The sequence below is a fragment of the Camelus dromedarius genome, chromosome 3 (assembly GCF_036321535.1).
Source record: "Camelus dromedarius isolate mCamDro1 chromosome 3, mCamDro1.pat, whole genome shotgun sequence".
In the NCBI taxonomy this organism is placed as follows: domain Eukaryota; kingdom Metazoa; phylum Chordata; class Mammalia; order Artiodactyla; family Camelidae; genus Camelus; species Camelus dromedarius.
In genome coordinates this window covers 5,863,200-5,888,535 of record NC_087438.1, presented here as the reverse complement: position 1 = coordinate 5,888,535, position 25,336 = coordinate 5,863,200, and the positions used below count along the sequence as shown (strand labels likewise).

At 38.2% G+C, this 25,336-nt stretch overlaps 1 long non-coding RNA gene across 1 annotated transcript; it reads left to right on the top strand.

Annotated features, from left to right (window-relative positions):
• Positions 1-24,683, top strand: LOC135319398 (uncharacterized). Its single transcript, XR_010377948.1, has 3 exons — positions 1-77; positions 8,701-8,871; positions 23,126-24,683. It is a non-coding gene; the product is annotated as an uncharacterized LOC135319398 (long non-coding RNA).
• Positions 24,684-25,336: the final 653 nt, after the last annotated feature.

Here is a 25,336-nt window from a genome sequence, read left to right as displayed (position 1 = left end):
GTCAGACTTCGGGACGTGCGGACTGGCGACTGCTTCTCCTCAGCCGCGGGCGTCCGCCCGGCCGGGCGCGAGCGCAGGTGACTGGGGCGCCCAGCCCGTGGGGTGTGAAGTCCCTTCCTTTAAGGGAGGCACGCAGCCGCTCGGGCTCGCCTTGCCTTAGTTCTCCTGACTCGCCCCTGAGTCCCCCGGGGTGCTGAGGTCGGGACGGCCTCCGCCTCTTCCCACTCGCTGCCCTTGCTTGGCTTTCTGTCTCTTCCCTCCTGTTTGCTGAGGGCCTGGCCCCACTTTCTGAGGAGACTTACCCCAGAAGGCCACTCCTGCCTGCCTTGCCCTTTCTGGAGTTTGACCATTTTAACCAAAGAACTGCTAAACGTCTGCGGCTCTTCCCTCCTTCCCAACTTCCTTCCTCCCTCCCTCCCTTCCTTCCTCTTCTCTTCTTTCTTTCCTTTTCTTTTCTTCTTTCTTTCTTTTTCTTTTTCTTCCTTCCTTCCTTTTTTTCCTTTCCTTCCTCCCTCTTCTTTTTTCTCTCTTCCTTTCTTCCCTTCATTCCTTCCTCCCTTCATTCCTTCCTCCATTCCTTTCTTTCTTTCTTTCTTTCTTTCTTTCTTTCTTTCTTTCTTTCTTTCTTTCTTTCTTTCTTTCTTTCTTTCTTTCTTTCTTTCTTTCTTTCTTTCTTTCTTTCCTTTTCCTCTCTTCTTTCTTTCCTCTTTCCTTTTCCTCTCTTCTTTTTTCTTCCCTCCTCCCTTCTTTCCTTCTTTCCTTACTCTTAACCAGTTTGATCTTAACCAACACCATCCATTTGTTCCACAAACACGAAGCGCACCGGCCCTGCAGGCGCCCGGCCCGAGTTTGAACCCATCCGCTACCACCTTGTTTGACCGGGGCAGCCCTCTTCCTGCCTCATTTCTCGTCCAGAAAACCAAGGTGGTGGTTCCTGGTGGTGAGCAAGGATCGTTAATACGTGGATCCATCAGACCTGTGCCTGGTACTTGTAAATGTTCAAAAGTTACTGTTATTATTTAGGTACCAGGCACTTTTCTAGGGTTTAGGTCATAGGGATCAAAGTCCCTGATGTCCTGTCCTGGTGCCTCTAAGGTATTTCGGACACTTTGACACTTGGGAAGGATACAGGCCTGTATTTTCATAAATACTGATAATTTTTGTTGAGTGAGGCATGTTCTCAAATGAGTAGCTTTTTCAGTATTTAACATACTTATATTGTTCTTAAAATATATGTACTGTTCAAGGGAAAGAGAATGACATGATTTTGATAACACTGTAGAGGAATCTTTTTTATCCATCTGGTTTTGCCATGTGGACCTCTGGCTGCTCTGAAACTTGACCTGTGAATGGTGTTTGCAAGGCGCACTTTGTCCATGGTGCTTTTCTCTGCGCCCAACATCCTTCAGCCTCAAATTTTTCACAGCTGCTCTAAAAGGTCCCAGGGCCAAAAATGGAAATGAGCTTGTCTACTTGGTGTGCTGCTGTTTTCACAGTTGGGATAGAGTGGATATAAGAATGAAAGCGTGGATGAATAGATGTTTTACAGTAGACTAAAAAATAAACAGAAAATTTTCTCAGAGAAGCTGCTTAATCTCTGCAGCAGGAGTTTTGCAACAGCTAACATCTTTAGTGCTTCATAATTTTATTTTTAATCCTGAAAACTGTCAAATACTGGTTTCGTGACTGCTTTGTAAGCTCTGACTATGTTGCATGTGGATCCCTAAAGAAATTTGTTAGTAAGCCTGATTACAGAATGTTGGAAATGCCTTAAAAGGATTCATGGATATTCACAATCTCTGTATGTGAGAAAGTATGATTTAACCCCCACATTCCAGCTAGTGCAGCACTGGGGATACAAAGTGAAAATTGGAAGAATTTACCATAAAGAATATTGTGCCATTTTATAGAATATTCTGTGGTGAAAAAGGGGATCAACAATCAGCCTTTAAAAGTAAAATAGGTAACATCTCTCAGTTAATGGTTTCTAGCCTGAGTGCTAGATTAATAAGCCAAGTGTGCAGGGTCCTAGTGATTCCTGATCAGACACTACCTCTGATTACACGTCCCTTGTCTTTTCTAATGTAGACCCAAATAAAGTCTCAGAGGCTTTCACGTCCACGTAAATAAGTCAGATGTCTGAATCTCAGTAAAGGGAGTGTATACTGAGGAAAAAAACAAAAAAAAGACTGTAATAATTTAGAGATTTAATAAATGTAAATGTTTAGAAATATACAAATTAATATTTATAACCATTTAATACATAGAAAATTATTTTAACTAGAAGGTAAAATAATTTTATCTTAATATGATTTGGGGGGAAAATAATACAAAGAAGTGAAAAGGAACTTAATTCAGATAAACTTCTTGTAGGGTTGGACTCGAGAAATTTTTTATTTTTAGGTCAAAAAAGGAATTGGATTGCATTTAGTCAAATATAGATGCTCTATTTTCTAATTATGGTTAGGTTTAGGGACAGGAGAGAGAGGCATGGAGGCAAGAATAAGGGCTTGTGGGTAGAAAAGGCCCTGGAGTTAGGAAAATTTAGTTCTAGTCCTTCTGTCATCAAATAGTTCTGTTGAGAAAGAACAAGAAAAAGACAAGAAACTGCTATTAATTATGCACTTAATCTCTAGCTATATCATATCAGACCATGTATCAGGAAATTATATCACATACCAACCATGTGACTTGTGAAAACTTAATTTACCTCTCAATCCTCAGTTTCCTTGGAGATGACAGTATTAGGATCGTGTGAGAATTAAATGATTGAATGCATGTAAAACACTTAGAACAGTGCTTGGCACAAAGAGAGTAATAAGCACACTGTAAATATCACTTACATATTTGTTTTTATGTCTGATTTCCTATCATAACATCTTGTACATCACCTTACCTTTTGGGTCTGTTTCTTCATCAGTAAAACCTACAGCAAAAGAAGTTAGGTTAGTTGATATCTAAGATAATTTACAGAATTTTGTGGTTCTTTAGTTAAAGAGAGTGAGCAAAGCAAAGAGAATAAAATAGGCTGAGTGGGGAAAAGACTGGAGGGATTCTGACGTGTTAAAGCATCCAGTTAACCATGATTCTTGCTTGGGGGCTAGGCTTCAAAGGATTTTTACTTCCCTTTGAAATCTTGTGATCAGTTGATTTCTGAGCATTAACAGATCTGTACTGTTTAAAAGATTTTCTTACCCTCAAGTCAAAGAGGTTTGTAGATATGATTTAGGTCAGAAGATTCATGATCCTCCAGAAGGTATATAGTACATAATCGTATGTGTGTTTTCTGGAGAGAAGCCCTGTATAACATTAAATTTTTATAAGCATCCAGCTCTCCTCACCCCGACTCCAAAGTCTAAGAATAATTGATTTAATCCTTCTACATACTCTATCCTACCTCCTGCATTTCTTTCATAGCATTTATAATAGGACAAAAATGGCTTTGTACTGTGACCATTCAGAGAGTTCTAGCCAAGGATCTCTTTGTCACTCATTTTTCAATTTTGTTCATTTGAAGTTCCTGACCCCCCCAGCCAACCAGTTAGCCACTGCTCATGAGTCCGTGTGGATATACACTGAAAATCTCCCCCTCCAGGAAAAATGAACAACTGGGACATCACTTGAAGTTCTGCCCACTGAAAGTTTCCCTTCATCACAATCCTTCACAGTCCCTGAAGAGAGGGGCTACTGAAGGGTACCCCAGAGTGGGGAGGTATTGCTGTAGCTGTCTACTTTCAAGTGGTGCTGGCATATTAGGCAGAATCACCTGTAAAATATACTTGAATTTTTCTTCCTCCATCAACAAGACACGAGGAATTTGCCCCGTGGCCATGTTTGGGAAAAGACGATGCAACAGGAAAAGGAGCCATGCAAGTCTGAGCTGCTCATTTTGTTTTACTTTTACCTAAGTCCCTGCTTGAGTCAAATCTCATACATAAAATATCAACTTGAAGATAAGTGCTATTATGCTTTATTACCTGGTGGCTTAGACTTCTCCCAGCTCTTGGAAGGCAGATCAGCTTCAGTGGCTACTTGGTGGCTCATTGTCAGATGTTCTGTCCCTACTAGGGTGCAGTAGCCAGAAGCCATCGAAAGAGAACACATTAGTGGAAGATGGCTGAGTTTTGCTCAAAGTCCTAAAGATCTGCAATGTAATTCTGTAGAGACCTCCCAAAGGCTATGTATAGCATCCACTTTGCCACAAACACTTGAAGAACTTTTGAATATCACCAGATCATAATCCCCAGTGGCAGATCAGTTTGTATGGCAGCCCAGATCTATTGCAGAACATTGTTTTGCTCTGGTCCTCATTCAAAACTGATAGCCTGTTATTTTTATTATTAAATAGGTCAAAGTAGCACACCACAAGTTCAAAGAGGCCCTCATTTTAAAAGAGGTATCTCAGCATACCCTTAGAGCATTGAACCCCTAGATCTTTTTTCCAAAGTAGCAAAGCCTTGTGTTTTAGGTGATCACTTGCCATTTCCAGCATGTATGTATCTAGTCAATGTATCAATATTTGCTAGTTTTTGCTTACCATATCTAATCAGCATGACCTTTGATGTAGAGGGCCAGCATAATGCACTGTGGAATACAGAAACAATCAGGTTCCCTGTGATTTAAATTATTACAAAGAGCTGCAAGATTGGTACATTTTGCTGATCCTGTCAGCTGAAAGCAAAGTGGTTTTAGTAACATTTATTAAAAGGTATAGCCATAAAAGAATTCACTACATTAATAGTCACATACCTGGTAACGGGGCATGTGTTCATTGTTTCAGTAAAGGAACCACAATTGGAACATCATCTGAAATGGGAGTTACCTTATGATTAAGTTTATGATGCTCCATTGTCATTTTCCAAGATCCAACTCTCCTGTACAACTGCTGCATCCTTTAGGTCCCGGGTTTCCTCCAAGAGTTTTTCCCCAGTTTCTCCACATTTCCTCCAAGAGTTTTAGATTCCTTTTATTACTTTGGAAGTAGAGGCAGTTCAGCTTTAGCTTTCCTTCAATAATAGTTCTCACTTCTCTCTCACCGGTCAGGGAACCAATAGAGAATTACTGCCAGAGCTGAGGATTTTTATTCTAACTTTGCATTTTGGAATTAGAAAAATAACCACGGAATAAACTTGGCGACCCACTGGGTCTACTATGAGATGTAACTGAGCTAAAACTACATTAATCACTTCTATAAACTCTTACTTTGACTAGTGGACCATGACAGCATTTTGGGTCCCCAAAGAGTAAGTATCACTTTAGGGCCAACATCCAGTAATTCCTACAAAGTTTAATTTTCCCCCCTAAAGGACAGTCATCCTAATAGTCTTAGGTCCCTTTGGAGATGAGTGAGAGGAAAATGTACAATATTAATTTCTGGAAGTGTAGCATGGTTTTTCCTTGAGGATATCAAGCCTTCATTTCATTCAAAAAACTCTGGGTCTGGAAACTGACTCAACTCTAGAATTAGTGGAGGGGCTTTAAACTCTCTGTTGTCATGTTTCAAGTGAGACATCTGTTCACCAGACATAAAATAGAAATTAAGAATTTATTAGGCTCCCATTTTCCAAATCTGTCTCAGACTCTTCCTTTGTACCCTAACTTTGAGCTACTCAAGAAATGAGATTCTGGGAAACTGTATTTCACAGTTAGCCAAGTTGAAACAGCACTATCTAGGAAAAGATAGATAAGTGTACAGCTGGCGACAGTTTAATATGAAGTACATGTTCACATTATGGTAGTGCAGAAGAATTTAGGATTCCGGAGGAACCAAGGAAGGATAGTCAGTGATTTATGAGCCGAATTTTAGAAAGAGGTGATGGGGGTGAGAGGGGAACATTACGGGTACCGTTCCTTGTATGACTCATTTGGCAAACTGCGAGTATACCATGGCTGGAACACGTGGTGTGTTGTTTGCTGGGTATTACAGGAGATGAGGCTGCACTTCCGGCACAGTATTAAAAATAATCTTCAGCCCAGAAATTGTACATGTGTTTTATAAAGATAATTTGGGCTTATAAATGAATTAGGCTGATAAAAATTATCCTGCATTCATCAAAATAGGGGACATATTGAGAATTTAATTGAACTTAAATATTGCCTCCATATTTTTCACTGATCAAATTGAATGAATACACTTTACTGGAGACACTATGACAGTTCAATTAACAGTTATCTTTTCCCCAAATCATAATATAAGGTCATTTAATGATCAAATGTTATTATACTAAGTATTTGGATAAATTTATTAACTATCCTTTTTTCTGTTGATTAGACACTTACTTTTTTCTATTTTAGAGGGAGAATATCAAAACCAGATATGGGTGGTTTTGGTGGATAGTAATCAACTGTTAACCTGTGAAAGCAATACTTTCACTCTTGTCTATATTAATCATGCAATATGGCTTTACCTTGAGTTTTAACAGAATTTACTGAGACAGGATTGTGGTGGTTAATTTTATGCGTCAATGTGGGTAAGCCATGGTAGTCTTTTTTTAATCAAACACCAGTCTGTATGTCACTATGAAGGCATTTTTTAAAATGAGATTAACATTTAAATCAGAGACTTTAAATAAAATAGATTACCATCCATAAAGTGGTAGACCTCATCTAATCAGTTGCAATTCTTAAGAGAAAAAGACTGAGTTTCCCCAAGGAAGAAGGAATTTTGTCTTCAGACTTAAGACTGCAGTGTCATTGCTTCCCTGGGTCTTCAGAATGTTGTTCTGCCCTGCAGATTTCATACTTGACAACCCCCACAATTATGTGAGCCAAGTCTTTAAAAATAAATCTCTCTCTATGCATATATGTACACATCCTATTGGTTTTGTTTCTCTGGAGAACACTGACTAATATAAGGATAAACTAAACATTGTTTTAAAACATCAAGTTTAAAAGCATTTTTGTGCACAAAAGAGTTGCTGCTTAATTTAAAAAGAACTCATCAAGTTGAATAAATATTTGATAATTTATAATCAAGATTAGACTATTAGGATGTTGGGAGCAATATTGGCATAAGTAATTGAATTTGAACATAATTTTCAAATTTAATTTTTACTAGCAGTTTTCAAACAATTTACCAAAGACTCAAATGACCCTAAAGTGGATTGATTTTCTTCTATTTCACTTTTAGCGTTGAGGTTTTAATAAGTATTAAAATAGCAAATATGTATAATGCAAAAAACCAGGTATCTTCAAATTGGACATGCAGCCTCTGAATAACAAAAAAAATAAGGTAGTATATTATCATAACAAAAAATAGAATTGTACAAATGCATAGTTGTTACTGGTTAAATTTTACCCCTAAAAATTTATATGTTGAAATCCTAACCCAGAGAACCTCAGAATGTAACCTTATTTGGAGATTATTCTCTTACAAAGGGTAAAATCTGGAGTCAGACACACACTCAGGGAGAACTTCATGCCAGATGAAGGCAGAGATCAGGATGATGCTTCTACAAGCCAAGAAATGCCAGAGATTGTCCACAAACCACCAGAAGCTAGGAGAGAGGCATGGAGCAGATTCTTCCTCACAGCCCTCAGGGCCAACCCTGCCAACACCTCCATCTTAGAATCCTAGCTTCCTCGATCTTGGAAGCCTGGCTTCCAGAAATATGAGACAATAAGTTTCTATCTTTTAAGCCACCCATTTGTGGTACTTTGTTACAGCAGCCCTAGTAAAGCAACTCAATGGTACTAATTGATTTTTTAAATAAACATGATAAAGAAATATCATTGTAAAAGTCCTAATTATTCAACTAATCTCAGAGCATTATTTATGAACCACTGTTTTCTGTTCATTATTTTCAAATTAATACTTAGTTATTGGGAACAAATAATAATGATAATGATAATAGCTAAGTCTTGTGGAACATTTGTTATTTGCTAGACGCTGTTTCAAGTGCTTTAAGTGTATTCACTCATAGGTAATACTGTTAGCCCCATTTTACAACAGAAGCCCAGAAACACAGGAAAGTAAGTTGCTTAATTTACATATACAGTAAGTGGTACATTTAAGGCATAAACTCAAAACAGTTTGGTTCTGAAGTTTTTTATTCTAACCACAGTGCCGTATTACCTATTGTGACATAACTAATGAAGATTTTCCAGCCCTCCAAAAGAGCTTCCAAGAGCATCTGGGCTACTGTATTCATAACACATAGCTACATGACTCCAGGCTGTCTGCTTATAGTGCTAAATATCCACATATTCTTCCACATGACACACACTATTTTGGGCTATTTGCTATATTTGAGATTTATTTAAACAGAAAATAATACATACCAATCCTCTGTTCTGATCTTATTTCCATTAATATTTAAGTTGATTTCTTTATTAAAGAATTAAAAACCTTTAATGATCATTTATGCATTTGAAATAAAAGTCATGTGTAATCTCAATGAATTTATTGAACTTTTTCAATAAATGTCATTAACTTCATATTTTGTGAATGTTACACCGTTTGATGGCATGGAGTTCAGTAACTGCAAACACACACACACACAGAGGGAAGCTCGTGGTCTATCCATGACTATAAGCAGTTTATTTCCATCAAAGTCAGAGTATAAAATATTATTTATTTCATGAACTCTGGAGAGCTTATTATAAATGCTTCAATTAAGATGCTGGAAGATGTAAACTATTACTGTCATTAAAGGGGTTTCTACTGAGGAATAATGTTTGTTCTCTCATCTTGTTATACAGTTGAGCAACCTGACTGAGATGCCCTCTGCAGTTCCGTGGCTCTCCTCATGTTGAGCAGGGCTCTCTATGCTTCAGAGGCTCTGGGTCTCCTGGGACATGATCCTACCATTTCCTGAAGTCTGGGCACCTTACCCCTTTCTGCAGTGTGCATACAATTCCCAAGCCTCAGTGGTAAGCCATTTTCAGTTACCCATCTCATTTCTCCATGATGCCAGTTCCTTGGTGCTTAGAGGCAGATTTTCAAATTTCTAAAGAAAAAGTCTAAAGAGATCAAACTGTTACATATTTAATACTGAGAAGATATATATGGAAGGGCACCTCATAACACATTTGTATAAGGAATATAAGCTGTCTCCAACATCATAGAACTGAAGATATTGGTAATTATAAGGGGTTAAATTTTAAATGTTAATTAATCATAGATTTAAGTTCTAGATTTTCTATACAGGTTTTATCTTTTAAACTTTTATATACTACATGTATTACTCTGAAGTGCATGAAATTCAATGTTGTACCAAGGAAATCTGTCATCTGTTTATCTATCTACGTCTCTTTTTTCTTTTTTGTTACATCTCAGGGAAGGAAAATAACATTTTAATAAAATTTTCAGATATTATCATATCAGTTAAAATGTTTTTGGCTGTAGATGACCCAAAATTGCTTAAACGGTAAGAGTCTCATTATTATTTCACATATCTGGAAGTTCACAGTGTCACTTAATTTATTGGCTCAGGAAAAAGTACCCTTAGTCCTTTCCATTCTTCACTCTGCCAGCCCCAGCTTGGTCCTTGGGCTAGTTCCCTGAATCGGCACAAAATGGCTATGCGATTTCAGGTATCGCAATCCATCAAGTCTAGGGAAGCTCCTTCTTCCATGGGTCTCTTTTTTCATGAAGAAACCTTCCCCAGAACCCCCCAGCAGACCATCGCACACTGTCCTTGGCCAGCAGAATCATAAGCTCACCCTTAAACACGTCACTGCCAAAGGAATGGGATCCTTGTAGTTCACTTAAATCTAAATTTACCCCAGAGCCATGTGAGGGAGGGGTAGATACCTGAAAAACTGGGGATTGACCTGCCCCACAGGAAAAACAGGGTAATGCATTCTGAGTAGGCTACTTATGATTGTGGCATTCAGGCTCTGCTACATAAGGACTTGCTACTCACATGGGAAAGCTTAGAAAACTGGGGAGGTGGGAGTTAGAACTTCACTGCACCAGTCAGAGCTGGTTCAGGTCCCACATTTCAGCACTTCCTCCATCTTGGACTCTTTCTTTTACTAGGCCATACAGCACATTTGTTCCTTGAATATTCCTTCCCTACCTACCTGGTCTCTCACACTGTCCTCACCTAAGATGTTCCTCTTGGGTTCCTCACTTGTGTCACAGTTTTGTCCTCATTCTCAGCCTTCACTTCACAGGAGTAGCTCTAGATCTGCATACTCATTTCCAATGAAATTATTTAAATTCCAATTAAACAGGAAGAGCCTAGCGGTACCTCAAGCTCCTCAAGTTCAAACCATGCCCCACCCTCGCATTTTATTATCCAAGACAAAATCTGTGTGATTCTTCCATTCATCCAAGCCAGAAACTGGCATGGCATGTGAAATCACTCCTTCTCAAGGATGAACCCCCATAATCTTTCCACAACCGAGTCATGGCAAGCATGCTTTTGACATGTCTCTCAGTTATGTTTCATTTCATTCTAACTACCTATTTCTTTGTTCAAGTTCATTTGTTGCCTGAATCACTATACTGGTCCCTCTTTAACCCATTCTCCACTAGGTAGGCAGGATGAGCTTTTAAAAAGTTAAACCATTTTGAAAATAGGTAGAGGTGGTTGCCCAACATTGTGAATGTAATTAATGTTGCTGAATTTTGCAATTAAAAAGTGGTTAAGTGGAAAATTTATGATATATATATAATATATATATTACCACAATTAAAAAAAACTTTATAAAAAAAATCAAGATACTGAAAAGTAATCTATGTTAAAGGCAACCTATAGTAATGTAATAATAAGATAGCCTGAACTTAATTATAAAAAACAAACACACAAAAAACCAAATCAGGAAAAAAAAGAAGTAAACCAGATTATGTAAGTGCCAGTGCCAGGCTTAAATATTCTTTAATGCTTTACTGGGAGGGAAAAAAAAATGCTCGCTCCCTTCCATGGTCTGTGAAGGTCCTGTGTGGCTTGCTCTGGGACCTCTGGTACTGAATCTCCCTCCACTCTCTCCACCTGTTCCTCACTGAGCCAAGCTGCTTCCCATTTATCCTCCCATGACCTGCATCCTCTCCCACTCTGGCCCCTTGCCCAGGCAGTCCTCTCCACCTGAGACAGCTTCCACGGATCCCCAGGGACCTGCCTCCTCAGTCCATAAATCCTAGTCCCAGTTTCTTCTTCCCTGGTCAGCTCGTCTAAGGAGCCTCCTGGGTTACTCCATCCCATCACCCTTCCATTTCCTTCCTAGCAGACATCACTATTTGTGATCATGACAATTGTTATTTGTTGGGTTATTAATGCTCTGTCTTTCTTGCTAAAAATTAAATTCCATGAGGAGTATTTACTGTTTAGCTCAACATTATATCCAAAGTGCCTGTAGATAGCCAGTAAATGTTTAAGAAATGAGAGAATAAATGAAATGAATGAATACATGAATAAGGATGAATGAATGCATAGAATCTGTGTTTATTACAGGTATCTTCTTTATCTCATTATGCCACCACCTTTTTTTAAAGTGAAAATTTGATCATAATTCTCTTCTTAAAATCTTCCGAAAGCCTTTCATTGTCCACATGAAAATGACAAACTCAGGTATCTCCAGGAGCCATTTAGGAAAGTTGAATGAGCGAAGCAGGTCAAGGGGCAGCAAGGACTGTGAGAAACCAGACCACCTGGAACGCTCAGCCAGTTGGACTGTGTGGAGCAGAGGACCGGTGTTGCCCAGTTATCTGTATTTCTCTAAATGTGTTGAACACTGGAATTTTTATGTGAACCCTTTCTTTAATATTGGGAAATAATTTTTCTCACATTTTGGGGGGCTCATACAGTAAAAATAAAATAAAATATTCCTGCAGGCTCCATTCAGTGGCAGACTGCCAATCTGCAGCCTCTGATTGTGGCAACTCTTTGCCCATGTCTTTATTTTTACAGCCTCTTCTGCTATGCACTCTGCCTGTACTCTCCTACCTCAGTCCTTTTAATCCCTTCACAGCTTGCAAAATGCAGCTGGCACCATGAGAAAACTTCCGAAACTTCTTTGGGTCTTTTCTCCTCAGAAATGTCTGAGCTCCTTGTCCTTCCCTCTCTTTAGCTTTTATCCAGCCACTCCATCACTTTATGTCACGGACCACTGTATGCCAGGGATTGAATTCTCTTTGGGGATAGTTTAGCTTGGAGGAAAGAGTAGAGTCTTCAGAGTTTAATCACTTAAGCCATTTGAAAAAGTTGATTTCCTCTTGAGTCTCAGTGTCCTCATCCTTACTTTGGTGAGAAACCTTAAGAGAATGTACATGCAGTGCCTGGCACACATTAGGTATAGTAAAAAAAAAAAAAAAGGTGGTTATTCATTACCCAGTGTCTGGTGCAATTTCTGGCGTGTAGTAGGCGGTTAATGAGCGTCTGTTGAACAGATGAGTGAATAGCTATCCTGAGCTCTGGTTCCTGGATTACTGACACTTGAAACCTCTTCTTTCCATGTTGTCATGCTCTCCTGCTCTGTGATTTGCTCCCTCTCTGGGGATTACTAAGATTCTTATAATGCCAATCACAGCATCTTGAAACTTCAGTGCAAGTATCTTTCATGGTCACAGATACATCCCTTTTGGAAGCCAGGTCATTTGGATCTAACCATTGAGTTTCATGTACAGTGATTTATTACAATACAAGTGCCATCTTGCTACCTTGGCTGCGACCATATATTAATATACTGTGCATAATACATGAATTGTACAACTGTCTATGTTTTGAAGACCTATCTGCTGTCCTCAAGGACCAGGGGGACATGAACATATCAGGCCCAGTCACAGCTTATCCTGGCCTCTTCAGTTTTATTTTCTGCTTCCTCTGCCTTCTCTGTACTGGGCTTTTCTGCTCTAGGATCACTATGCTTTTTCAGCTTTAGCTCTTGCGCCCCAACATGTACCCCCACCTTTTTTTTACGGAGTAATGGGCAGTCTCTTGAAGGCATCATTCTCGTCCTTAACTCTGTTTCCTTACAAATGGTGTCAATTTTGACTTTAGTTCCTTTATATTTTTCCCTCTTAGGTAATTCCTGCTCCTCCTTTAATGCTCCATTGAATTTTCAATTTTATGTAGATTCCATTTGTTTTCCTTCTTCATCAGCATCCTAAGTTATGATCCTTACTTCCACAGTATTGGAACTCTTGATCAATCCTCTGTTCAAAACCTGCAATAGTCCCCCATTTCAAATTTGCTGAAACCTGAAACCCTACTCCCTGGCCTCACATTTCCTCCCTGTCATTTTCCCTTTTACCCTCTGTTGTGTTCATACAACTTTAGCCAGACTGACCTCCTTACTTTTTCTCTAAAATGTCAGCCATTTGTCCTTGCTTTTTCCTCAACCTATAAAACTCTCCTGTCAGTATCCAGTTGGCTAATAATGTTTTCAATTCCTTCACGTCCTTGCTCAAATATCACTTTCTAACTGAGGCCTGTCATGACCTCCTGACTGACATCTAGCATCCCTGATCCCTTTATTTTGTTCTATTTTTTTCCATAACACTTTTAACATACCATAAAATTGCTAATTTTTATGGTTATTGCTATTGTCTCCCACTTATAAAATACAAATACCACAAAAGCAGATATATGTTCATGTTTTGTTCAATGATGTATCCTAATGGTTCAGAACAGTGCTTAATCATGATATTTTTAATGAATTATTTAAGACTGATTTATGAAATCCTTGAGGTTCAGAGGGACATTTTATTCATTTTTATGCCTAGCATCTTACAGATAGGTAAAACATAGACCCGACTCTATTAATAACTCTTGTATAACTAAGAGAAAAACAAATTATCTTGAGAATCAGGAGAAATATTAAAAATGTTGACAAATAAGAAGTGGGGGAAGAAAACCTCATTATGATGAATAGGAAAACAACAGATTGATCTATTTTAAACAAACTGGGGCCAAAAATGGAGAAATATTTTTTCTTTCATCTTTTGTGCCCGTTTTCAACTGTTCTTACCAGTTATTTATTGAGGGCACTGGAATCATCCAGACAAGTCACTAAAGAAAACAGGAACAGCAAGTTATGTGTTTGACAATGAATTTGAGTCTCAAAATCAAATCCCTTCTCTTGGTCAAAATCACTCTTATAATCAAACGTATGTGTTCAGGGACATCCTACATTGCTCTATTTTAATGCTTTAAAATATTTACCAGTTAGTAACCCTTTTAAAATGCTTCTATAAGGCAGGATTTCTGAAAAAGAAGTACATGTTTAATGAATAATACCTAAGATAGAGATGCTGTAAAACTTGCCTTCAAATAAGTAGAAATTGAGGAAATAAGAATGACATTTCCAAATTAGATGAAGTTAAGCTCCTGAGTTCAGAGTCAACTACATGCTTGTAAACAGTGGGAGAAATCAGTGAGAACTTGGAAAAACTGTTTCCTAAGTCTTTAACAGCTGAACATGAACACCAGGTTTTTCTGCTCTAAATGATCCTAATTTGTCTTCCATTTGTAGAAAGACCATTGTTAGTCTGTCCACAATAATTACAGTGAACTCCACTGTTGTCTTCCTTCTTAGGGTCCTGACCTCATATCGAAGTGATCTTTTGTGAAATCCACTTACTTATTTCCTAATTACAAGCATTCTTATTTTAACAAAATCATTTTATGATCTTTTGTTTTTAATAAAGAAGACTGTTAAACATTCTCCTGGTTTGAAATGTTTTGAAGACATGAGCTAAGCATGAAATAGGCTCTCTCTGGTTTAAAAATAACAATCTAACTTTCTATTAAGTAAAGGTAATTTACTTGGAGGAAAAAATCTCATCTGTGCTTAACTTAAGGAGGAATTGTTTCTGCTTACTGTGGAGACAGGTGCTTTGTGAAGCTAGCACTTCTCTCTGGGAGCAAACACTGCCTCTCAATGGTCTAGGCAAGGTTGGGCTGGGCTGCTTCCTGGGGACAGTGAGAGCCCCAGTCTACACAACTTAGTGCCCAGAAAGTGCGAATTGTCCACACTAAGTTCTCCTTGGGCTGATGACATTTGCTAAAGTTGGAAATTTATAAATGCGAGGGAAGGATGGAGAGCAAGCAAACCAAAGATAAATGGGGACTGGGAATAAAGTGTGTTTACAAAGGAAATCCTCAAGACTTTAACACAGAGATGAAGAAGGACTGTAAAATCAAAACAGACCACCAGCAGGCTGGGAGTGCTGTTACCAACAGGGCAAATGCTTAACGCATGGTGACTTTGTGAACAGTGGTCTCTCTGCAGAGTCAGCAAGCACATGGCTAAGCCCTGATTTCTAAATCCCAAAGCTTAAACCTGCTGGAGTGATGGGACGTGGACTTAGAGCACGTTGAGCAAATGTGATGATGTAAGGTGCTATGCAATGAATCTCCCTAATTTTCAGGCCTGATTTGGCCTCACCAGAGGGCACTGGGCAGATTTCCTATGTTGGGTGCGACATATGCATTTTAGAAATTTTGTTGCAAGCCAAATTTGGTGTCAAAGTGTCAGAGTTTATTTTAAAGAAATAGCCTTCCCGCTCTATTTATAATGCCCCAGGTCTGAGGACTCCATTCCCACGTGATCTGTAGTCCTCGGCACAGTTCTCCACAGTGGATAGAGATGCCTCACTTTACAGATGAGCAGACTGAGGCTCTGGCAGAATAAACACCTTGCCCTGGGCCCACAGTGGGCTAGGATTTCAAAGCAGATCTAACTCCAGAGCATCTTGCATTCCTCCCCCTTTACTTTTCCTCTTGTTCAGTCAGAACATTTTAAGGAATACAAATACCACACCATTCTTTGGTCTTTTTGCCCAGGTCTGAGTTTAAAAAAATGCATTGAGTTATTATTATAAGGCTGACTCCCAATCAATTTTGTTGTTGAAGAGAGAGACAACGAGATTGGAAAATTCCTAAGTCTTCCCTTGATTTTTAAACGGTTTAACAAAAGATGACTAAAACAGGATTATAAAGCCCAAATTGTAAGACTCTGGAACAATTTTATAAAGTTCATCATGTGTACATACATGTGATAAAAGACACCAAGGGATCAATTTCTTTGGTGCTTTAGAAATCATGTAGTATTTTGTCTCTTCCATTCATAGGTCAAGTCTTAAGTGCCTGAAAGTTGAGGAACTGTGAAATCCCTATCTTTATATAAAAGCTATATGATTGGTTTAAGTCACTTAAAACAGTTGAATTTAAACTTGCATATTCAAATTAGGATGGATTAATCAATCTTTCCTGTTTATCAGTTATGTCCCCTCTCCTAGTATAATATCAGAAAAGTAAAGGGGCAGATGTACCCACAGGAAAATCTGTAGCATAAAACATGTAATCCCCACAAATCAGATATGCCTTATTATATATAAGACTTCAGTGTGTTGCATGGGCATGCGCTATCATTGATATATCAACTCAGAAAAATGCTTAAAGGTTGACTGGCTGAAGATTAATTCTAAGGAGAGTAAGTCCTGGTTTATTCTTTAAATTGTCCTGGCATAATTATAGCATTGTGTTCCCCTCTCAAAGTGTCCCAGTTTTGGAATATAAATTATATCATCACCCTATTTATAAAATGTTCAGAGTGTTTTAGTAAATTTACTCCAAATTGTTTACATACACACACACACACACACACACACACACATATACATACATATATACAGACACATATATATATATACCTATATATATATGTTTTGGTAAACATCATGAAACAATTATTTAACACTGTTTTGGGGGAAAATATCTCTAGGTACTTCTGTTTTTCTTATGCTGGTCTAGATCAGCCCCTTAGTTTCTCAAAACCAGTTTCTTATTCAAAGAGCTAGGAATCAAGGTCTAACCAGTGAAACGAATGATTCTTTTCTTGAATGCTGAAGAGAGCATTTGACAAAAATCACATGATGTTGTTGTGCAATATATTCTTTCAGTTAAACCTTATTTTTTAAATTAGATCTTTAAATTTTATTGCTATGTGTAAAATACTTCCAGATCTTTGAATTCAAGTTAATATTTTCAAAGTTATTTTCTTAATCTTTCGCTTTTAAATGTTTTCTATACTTCTAAGTGCTATTGTTTATGATCCTACAGGTTAACTTATTAAAAACAACAGCAGAACATTCACTTATAATTCAAAAAATAAAATCAAGAAACTTAGGTAAATCTAAATAAAATGATTTTATGAACTATTCATAAATGCATGTTGTGAAGAAACTTGCAAATATAACCAGGCAGCAAATGATACTGAATTATCTTCCATTCTTTTTGTGTTTGTCCATCTTCTCAATGCCAGATGTTTCTGTAAATTTCCTATTTTTTATGAGTAATCTCAGAGAGCTTATTGTATGTACATGACCATTTTGGAAACAAGATTGTAAAACAAAATTCTTAAGTTATGTATAATTCCTTTTCTGTATATGAATTTTTATAGGAAACTGTATTTCATAGGTAGATATGCTACCCAAGTGCACATGATAAAAGCCTCTTCTCCACACACGCCCCAGGCTCACACAAGCACATGAAATCATCATGTGGGCTGACAGTCTCATGCCTGTTTTCAGTCTTGCTTAGTCAGCACATCTATTCACACGTAACCATAAGAATTATGTGCAAAGTCCCCTCAGACCCCTCTTTCACTCACACCCACTGTAAATTAGGTGATGCCTGCTTTATGATTTCTTTGATTAACTCAGAAGTGACACAAATTAGATTTGTGGCAAATTGCACTTTAGCAAGAAACAGACTTTAAATATTTAAATAAAGGAGGGAAAACAATTTGCATCCTCTTATTCATCCTGGTGATATTTACACCCCCTCAGCCTCTACCCGCACCAGACTGTATCTGTAAATGGAGGCATATGGAGACATTTACTATATGAAGGCCATGGTGCAGTCGTGGTTTAAATATTATTATTCTTCCTTGATGTCTCTGAAAAAGGCTAAGATGCTCCTGGCTTAGTTTCAGGAAGCTCTGCTTTCTAAGAAATGGAACTTCGCCACTCAACAGCCGGTCACACAATTGGAAGCCATGCGTTGTCCTGCAAGGCCATGCTGTGGGCAGCACAGGTATACCCAAGTATCACTTGGCTCCTTGAACAAAGTGGTCTGTATATACTCAGAAACACTCTCCTCTTGTTTGCTTAGGAGGTTAAAATGTATTTGAGCATTTCTATTTAAAACATACTTAGTTACAACATCATAAAAATAATTTCTGGATACGGGCAAGATTGGTGGGGGGGGTGGTTAGCGCCATCAGAAGAAGCTTTTCTGTGTAAGGAGGATGGTGAGGGCAAAGCTACCTGAGAAATCTGAGTGAGAGGTGTTTTGTGTCGCGCAAAACAAGCATGCAGCAGACACAGGAGAGAATTCATTACACCAAGGCCGTGGAGGGCGCTATTTAAAATGCCTTGTCTGGAGCTTGTTCAATAAGCCCTTGAGTTGTTGCCCCTTCCTCCCCCCTGCTTTTCCTGTGGCATTCCCAAGCCCCTTACGGCAGTGAGATTCACTTCCATCTGGGCATTTGTCTCTGTCTGCAGTCAGCTCTACCACTCTTTTCGGCTGATTCCTGTGAAAAACAGTTCACTGTATCACATGCAGTTAAGCAGCTTTCCATCTCAGAGCTTGCCGTTTGGTGACTTAAGCCACGAGAAAGAAACCCAAATCTGTCCTTGAGTGTCGTTGGCATAATGAATGTCCTCTTTGTTTATCATGCTTTGTGGAATATTTTAGATACAGGAGCTCTGGGTCAGATGGCCTGGGTTCAGACAGTGATGAATTTGGTTGTGCATTTCAGTCTTTATGTGAGTGTCTGTGAGCGTCTTACTCTAACATCACAGGCTCTTTTGCAGTCCAGTGTGTTTTCATTGTTTTATTAATTATATGTCCATTGGCACAATGCAGTTCAACCTATCAGAGCATATGGCCAATTCAATTGCCCCAGCAGACACCAAATTATCCCTGAAAATGTGTTCTGACAGATATAGTTGTTGTCTGCACTTTCCATTCGTTCTGAATACCAATGGATTTTGTTATAATTACCCTAATTGCACTGTAAAATTCAGTCACTTGCTTATTAAATGGAACACTCTTAGAAAAAGAGACAACAAGAATCAAAGCTAGTTGTTAAAATTTTTAAAAATAAATCTAAGAGGCAACTCTATTTATAAGGTATACATAGGTTCAGTGCATATACCAGCCAACAGAATGTTATGTAAATAACATTTGAGAAAGGAAATTAAAACAAAAAGAAAGAAAGAGCAGCTCCTAACATCTGGAAATTGGCCTGGCACTCACAGCTGGACCGTGTTACCCTCCTGTTGGATATAAACAAGTTCATAGAAAACTGAATTACTCTGATGCTACATATGATACAGTGAGACAAAACAAGGCCACTTTATAATTTTGTCTAAACATGGGCAAAAAAGAAGGTCGCAGCTATGAACTGTGTCCCCACCAAATTCATATGTTGAAATCCTACTCTCAGTGTGATGGTACCAGGAGGTGGGTCTTTTGGAGGTTTTTGGTTCTTGGGAGTAGAGCCCTCATGAATGGGATTGGTGTCCCCAGAGTGCTCTGTCAGTCTCTTTCCACTCTGTGAGGACACAGTGAGAAATCGGTATTCTACAGCCCAGAAGAGGGCTCTCACCAGATCTTGACCATCCTGGTACCTTAATCTTGGACTTCCCAGCCTCCAGAACTGTGAGAAATAAATTTCTGCTGCTTTAAGCCACCCAGTCTGTGGCATTCTGCTCTAGCATCCCAAAGTGACTGAGAAAGTCAATATGCCACCCACAGAACACCAAACACACCCTTTTTGTTTGCCAAGTGAGTGACTGTTACTTCTTTATCTAATCATAGAATCACCCCAGCTTACTGATAGGATCCAATCTACAGCAAGTCCCTTGATCCTACCCTGAATCACCTAACCAAAATCTACATACTGTGTATCTGTGTAGCTTCATTTTAACGCTTTCTTACAGAGACACCCACTATTCTCCGTGGCACATGCTCATCTTTGCTGCAGCAAGTACTAAACCCAAATTATTCAACTGCTGGTCAGTTCCTGGAGATCTTCAGCTTAGTTCAAATGTTAAAAATAGAATTTAATTAGAAGTCTATATCATTCTCAAATTTCTTGAGTTTCCTCATTGAAGGTAAAACTACACAATTTTGTCAGCAATTTCTTCTCATTTTTGGGAAAATGCCTCTGGCTGCTTTCAAGATTTTTTCTTTGTCTTTAGTTTCCAGAAGTTTAATTATGCTGTGTTTTGGTGTAGGTTTATTTGGCTTTTCCTATTTGGATTTTCTCAACTTCTTGAATCTGTGATTGTATATCTTTTCCGTATTTTGGAAATTTTCAGTCATTTTTTCAAATACTCTATTAGTCTCATCCTCTCTCCCCTCTCTTTTGGGTTCTGAAAATAAATATTTTGGGTCTTTTGTTGTTGTCCCACAGGTCCCTGAATCTCTGCTCCATTTTCTAGTAAGTCTATTTTCTCTTTGTTATTCAGATTGGGTGAACTCTGTTGATTTGTCCTCAAGTTCATCCTCTGTCATTTCCAGTCTGCTACAGACCCCATCCAGTGAGTTTTTTAAATTTGCATTTTTCAGCTCTATAATTTCACTTGGTTCTTTCTTATGACTTCTATTTTATTGATGAGATTTTCTGTATTTTCATTTGTTTTCAGAGGAAGTGTGATAGATTGTGGAAGTTGTTGTGATGGCTACTTTGAAATCCTTGTCAGATGAATCCAACATGTGATTTATCATAGGGCTGTTGTCAACTGATTGATTGATTTTTTTTTTTCCCCATTCAAGTTGTGATTTTCTTGGTTCTGGTATGACAGGTGAATTTTGACTATATCCTAGACATTTTGCTTACTCTGTTAGGAGACTCCGATATTATTTAGGTGGCTTATTTTGGTAGGCATCCACTCTGCGCAGGTTTAGCATGCAGGTCCTAAACTGCTTCTGAGGGCTGCGGTTCCAGTGGTAGTTTACTTTTTATTGTATTAAGGGTGTTGCTTTATTTTATCTGTTTGGTTTATGTGATACCACTTGAGCCCTTCTAGTCCCTGCCAGTGCTGCCCAATGGAGCAAAAAGGATTTCCTCAGAAAACTAAAAGTTCTATAATTTTACAAACATGAAGAGAGATTTCACCTAAAAGAATATGCCAATGGCAAATAAACACATGAAAAAATGTCCAACATTTTTAGGCATTAAGGAAATGCAAATTAAAACCACGATGAGAAAATACTACATATGTATTAGAATGGCTAAAATGACAGGTTGTGACAACACCACATGTTTACAAGGATGCAAAAAAAACTAAATATACGTACATTGTCGATGGGAATCAAAAATGTGTAGCCATTCTGGAAAACCGTTTAGCAGATTTATATAAAATTAAGCCTGTAAATGTCATACATCCCAGCAATTCCACGCTTTATCATTTATCCCACGAATACTACTCTGCAATAAAAACATGAACTGCTAGTATTCAGCAACATGGATCTGCAGGGAATTATTCTGAGTGAATAGAGCCAATCCCAAGAAGTTATACACCACACAATTCCTTTCATATAGCATTCTTGAAATGACAAATGTATGGAAATGGAGAACAGATTGGTGTTGCCAGAGACTGGGGCAGGGAGAGGAGGGGGGGAGACAGGCATGGCAGCAGGAGGCTGAGAGGAGGGATCCTTGTAGGACAGGGTTCCCTGTCTGGACAGCATCGGCGTCAGTGTTCTGCACTGCACGCTAGTTTTGTAGGGTATTGCCACCGACTCTCTCTGTAATACACCTTAGAACTACATGTTCTGCATTGAACTCGAGATGAAAAGCTTAATTAAAATATCAAGGCCACATCTTCACCTCAGTTACTGATAAGGGACAGATTGGTGGGAAAATCCATGTAAATAAAATGTGTGCCTAGACTTTTCTTTAGGTTTACCAGTTCAAGCTAATTATGCTAACATATGTATGCTCACTTACACTCATGATACCACCTTGACTGCTTTGTAGTGATGAATAAGTTTTAATATAAGCTTCCTTCTATTGGAAATGTATAAAGTGCTTGTCTTGGCAATAATCACCATTAATAAGTGATTAGATTTTCTTTTCCTTATTCTTGCCTTTTTCACATTACCTCTGTTTATCAGCATCTGGAAATGTATGCAGAATGTATATACTAGAATTTCCAAATTCATTAGAGAAATAGAAAAGGGATTCAGGTACAGGAAAAAAAGAGTGGTTAGGGAAGATTCTTTACCACTTTTCACTATATAAGTACAGCCATCTCAATTAAACAGCCATGAACTCCTCCCCATATAGGTATCAGTTACAAGTTAGGAATTATTGTGGATAGCTTTAAAACCATGCTCAAATATGAGGCTGCAGTAATACAATAATAATGTAAACTCTGAGCTTCACTATAAAAATATCAAAAACAAATTTTTAAAAATATATTCAGACCCAGTTGTAGTATGTCTGCATGTGGTATATTCTGTAAAGTTTCAGTTACCACAAATCCTAACTGATGTTACCGAACCAAACGTGGGTCCACTCTCCTGTCTCTGATCCTCAGCTTTCTAGTAAATTTACTATTGTCTAAGTAAGCTTATTACTTCCTAAAACTTGGAATAACAAAATAAAGCAATAAGATAGAGATTTTTACAGCCCGTGTGAATGATGCTACAACAATATTATAAGCTCTCCCGATGAAACTAGCATAATTCTCTCTTCATGGCCTTATGTAGGCCCATTGCTCCACTAGGGATAGTAATAAATCTATATGATGTTCTCGACTGCTGCATTTTCAATTTGGGTACCTGATTTATCCGACAGATACAATAATACACATTTAGAAACACAGTTCCCAAGCGACTTAAAATATGCTGAGGAGTTTTTATGCATATGCTATTCAAATTGAAGTCAGCAATAACTTCCACTCTATATATTTTTTTCACTTCTTATCATTTCCTTTTATGATGGATTTGAGAGACTCCCCAAATATGATGAGTTCAAAGCTAAAATGAGAGTGACACTAAGGAAGGGGCTTTGGGGAAAATGGAGAAGCCAGCATGTTTGCACACTTCAGTTATGCATTATGGTTTATTTAGCTTCCAAATCAGCCTCCACCAGCGGTGGCCAGGGTCAGCTGTGGGTGTCAGTGGGACTGGTTCCAGTAATGGCCTGTCTCCTCCAGCAGGGCAGCACTGTGACCCAGAGCCTAGGCAGGAGCCTGACAGAAAGAAGCCTGCAGGATGCTCAGACGTTCATTCAGATGTGCGAGACGGTGCAGCCAGTGACCACGGTGCATCCTTCCCGGAGGTTAACAGCCACTTTTCCCATGTGACTGTGGGTGTGGAACAGGGCCAGACTGTGCTCACCGTATCATCTGTTTGGCCACAGGTTGGAGCTCTTCCCTCTCTAAGGAGTTTTCTACCAACTTCTGATTTGAGGTTTAAAATTCCAAACATGTGATTTCAATGCCAAGATTTGGGTCTGCCTTTTTTCTTGACAAGCAGTAAAATACACAGTGCTCCATTATCTTCATCTTCTGCGCTACTTGTAGGAAATCTTAATTTTTCTTTTTTTTTTTTCACGCTTTGTTTACTTTAATTGCAAAGACAATACTTAGTACCTTTGCTAGTGCTTCTTAACTTTTCATAATATAAGCCATTTTTCATGATTGTTTGAATGTAATTTTAATGTAATTTTGTGTAATTTAAGACAATAGAGCATTTGTCAGATGACATTTTTAAGTGAAATAGAATCCTGTGTTTGTCATGATGATTTCTTGTTGGCTCAAAGATAATATAGCAAAATATTTTTGTTGTAGAATGGTACATCAAAGCATTCTTGGAACTATTCCCTTGGTATTTATTCCCTTAGGAAAAAGTAATATTTTGTTATAAATCTAGGGGGAAATACTCATTAAGTATGACAACTAGACCTGTTCAATTTCCAAATAACTTATTGCAGTAGTACATTAAGTAATGCAGTAATGTCCCATCTCTGCTAATTACACATACAGCTCAAGGTACTGGAGGGCAGCTGCAGGGGGCTCCTTGTAGTTCTGTGTCCTCACCTATCTTTTCCCTTCCTGTGGTCCTCCATGCTGGACACCCTTGGCCTGGAATTTTACCCACTCCCTCCCCATCCCCATCAATTCTTTGCCAAGCAAACAACCTATTCATTCTTCAGGTTCAGTATAATTGGCACTTTCTCAAACAAAATATCCTTTATTTTATCCTAATAATCATTTATATTCCTTGATAAAACTTCTCATTTTGTAATTATGCCTTTATCAGTTTATTTTATTCATTGAGTCACTAAAATTTATTGAATTTTTACTATTTTGTGGTTCATCTGAGCACTGATAAGTAAGATGGTGAATAGACAGGCAGCAACCTACTCTCGTGGAGCTTACATTCAATGGGGACAGCAGATAATGAACCAACCAATAACTCTTTCCATGACAGTGGCCATTTGAAGATGATGTTTGTTTCTATTACGTTTCTAATGACATGATTTTGGAAGCTTCTAATGATGTGTAATGAAACTGGATTTGTAGTTTAATTCTAGAAGAGTCAACTTGTTCAATCAAAACCTGCCTACAAAGGTGTATGTATATACATATATATATATTTTTAAGGTGTATAAAGATTTTTATTCCATTTAATATGTTTGAACAGAATCTAAATCTGGTTCTGTTGCCCAAATTACAGACTTCTAAATGAAATTATCAACAACATTGTTTGCTTTTTAAACAGTACAACCATCTGGAAGCTTGAATGCTGTGACTGTTCTGAAGGATCTCATGACTGGACCAGCCTTCTTCCTGAACTCTTTAGTGAGGGTATTACTCAGGCCTCAGTAGCAGCAAGGATCCCAGGCTGTCTTATCATGTCTGGGGCTGCAATGGGGTCTTCCACAGGCTTGTTTTTTGTTTGTTTACTTTTTTTTCAATTCATAGCTATTTACAAATCAAAATTACGTGGCATACATAATCAAGATGTTGCTAATTCAAATCAGAGTTAGAATTTGCAGTGAAAGTGCCCATACATACATAGAACCCTTCTGCAGGTTCTATTTCTCATTAGTAAAATTGTTTGTTAAACTCAGGGAGAAGAGGTGTTTACGGAGAGTGAAGGTACCTTCTAGCAGGGCAGAACTGTGGATGCACAGAGTTTTAGATTCCGTCTCCAAACCATTTGTAGTGACTCAGGGCAGGCACATAAGAAGTTCTGGAAGCTGAATTCCCAAACAGCTTTTTATGATTGTTTAGACTAGCTTGACAATTCTAACTTTATCACCTCTACAAATTAAAAGTTTTTTGTCTTAACTAACTTCTCGATCTTTTCATTTTAATGATTACAGCATTTTTAATATTTTTTGAAAAAAATACCCTAAA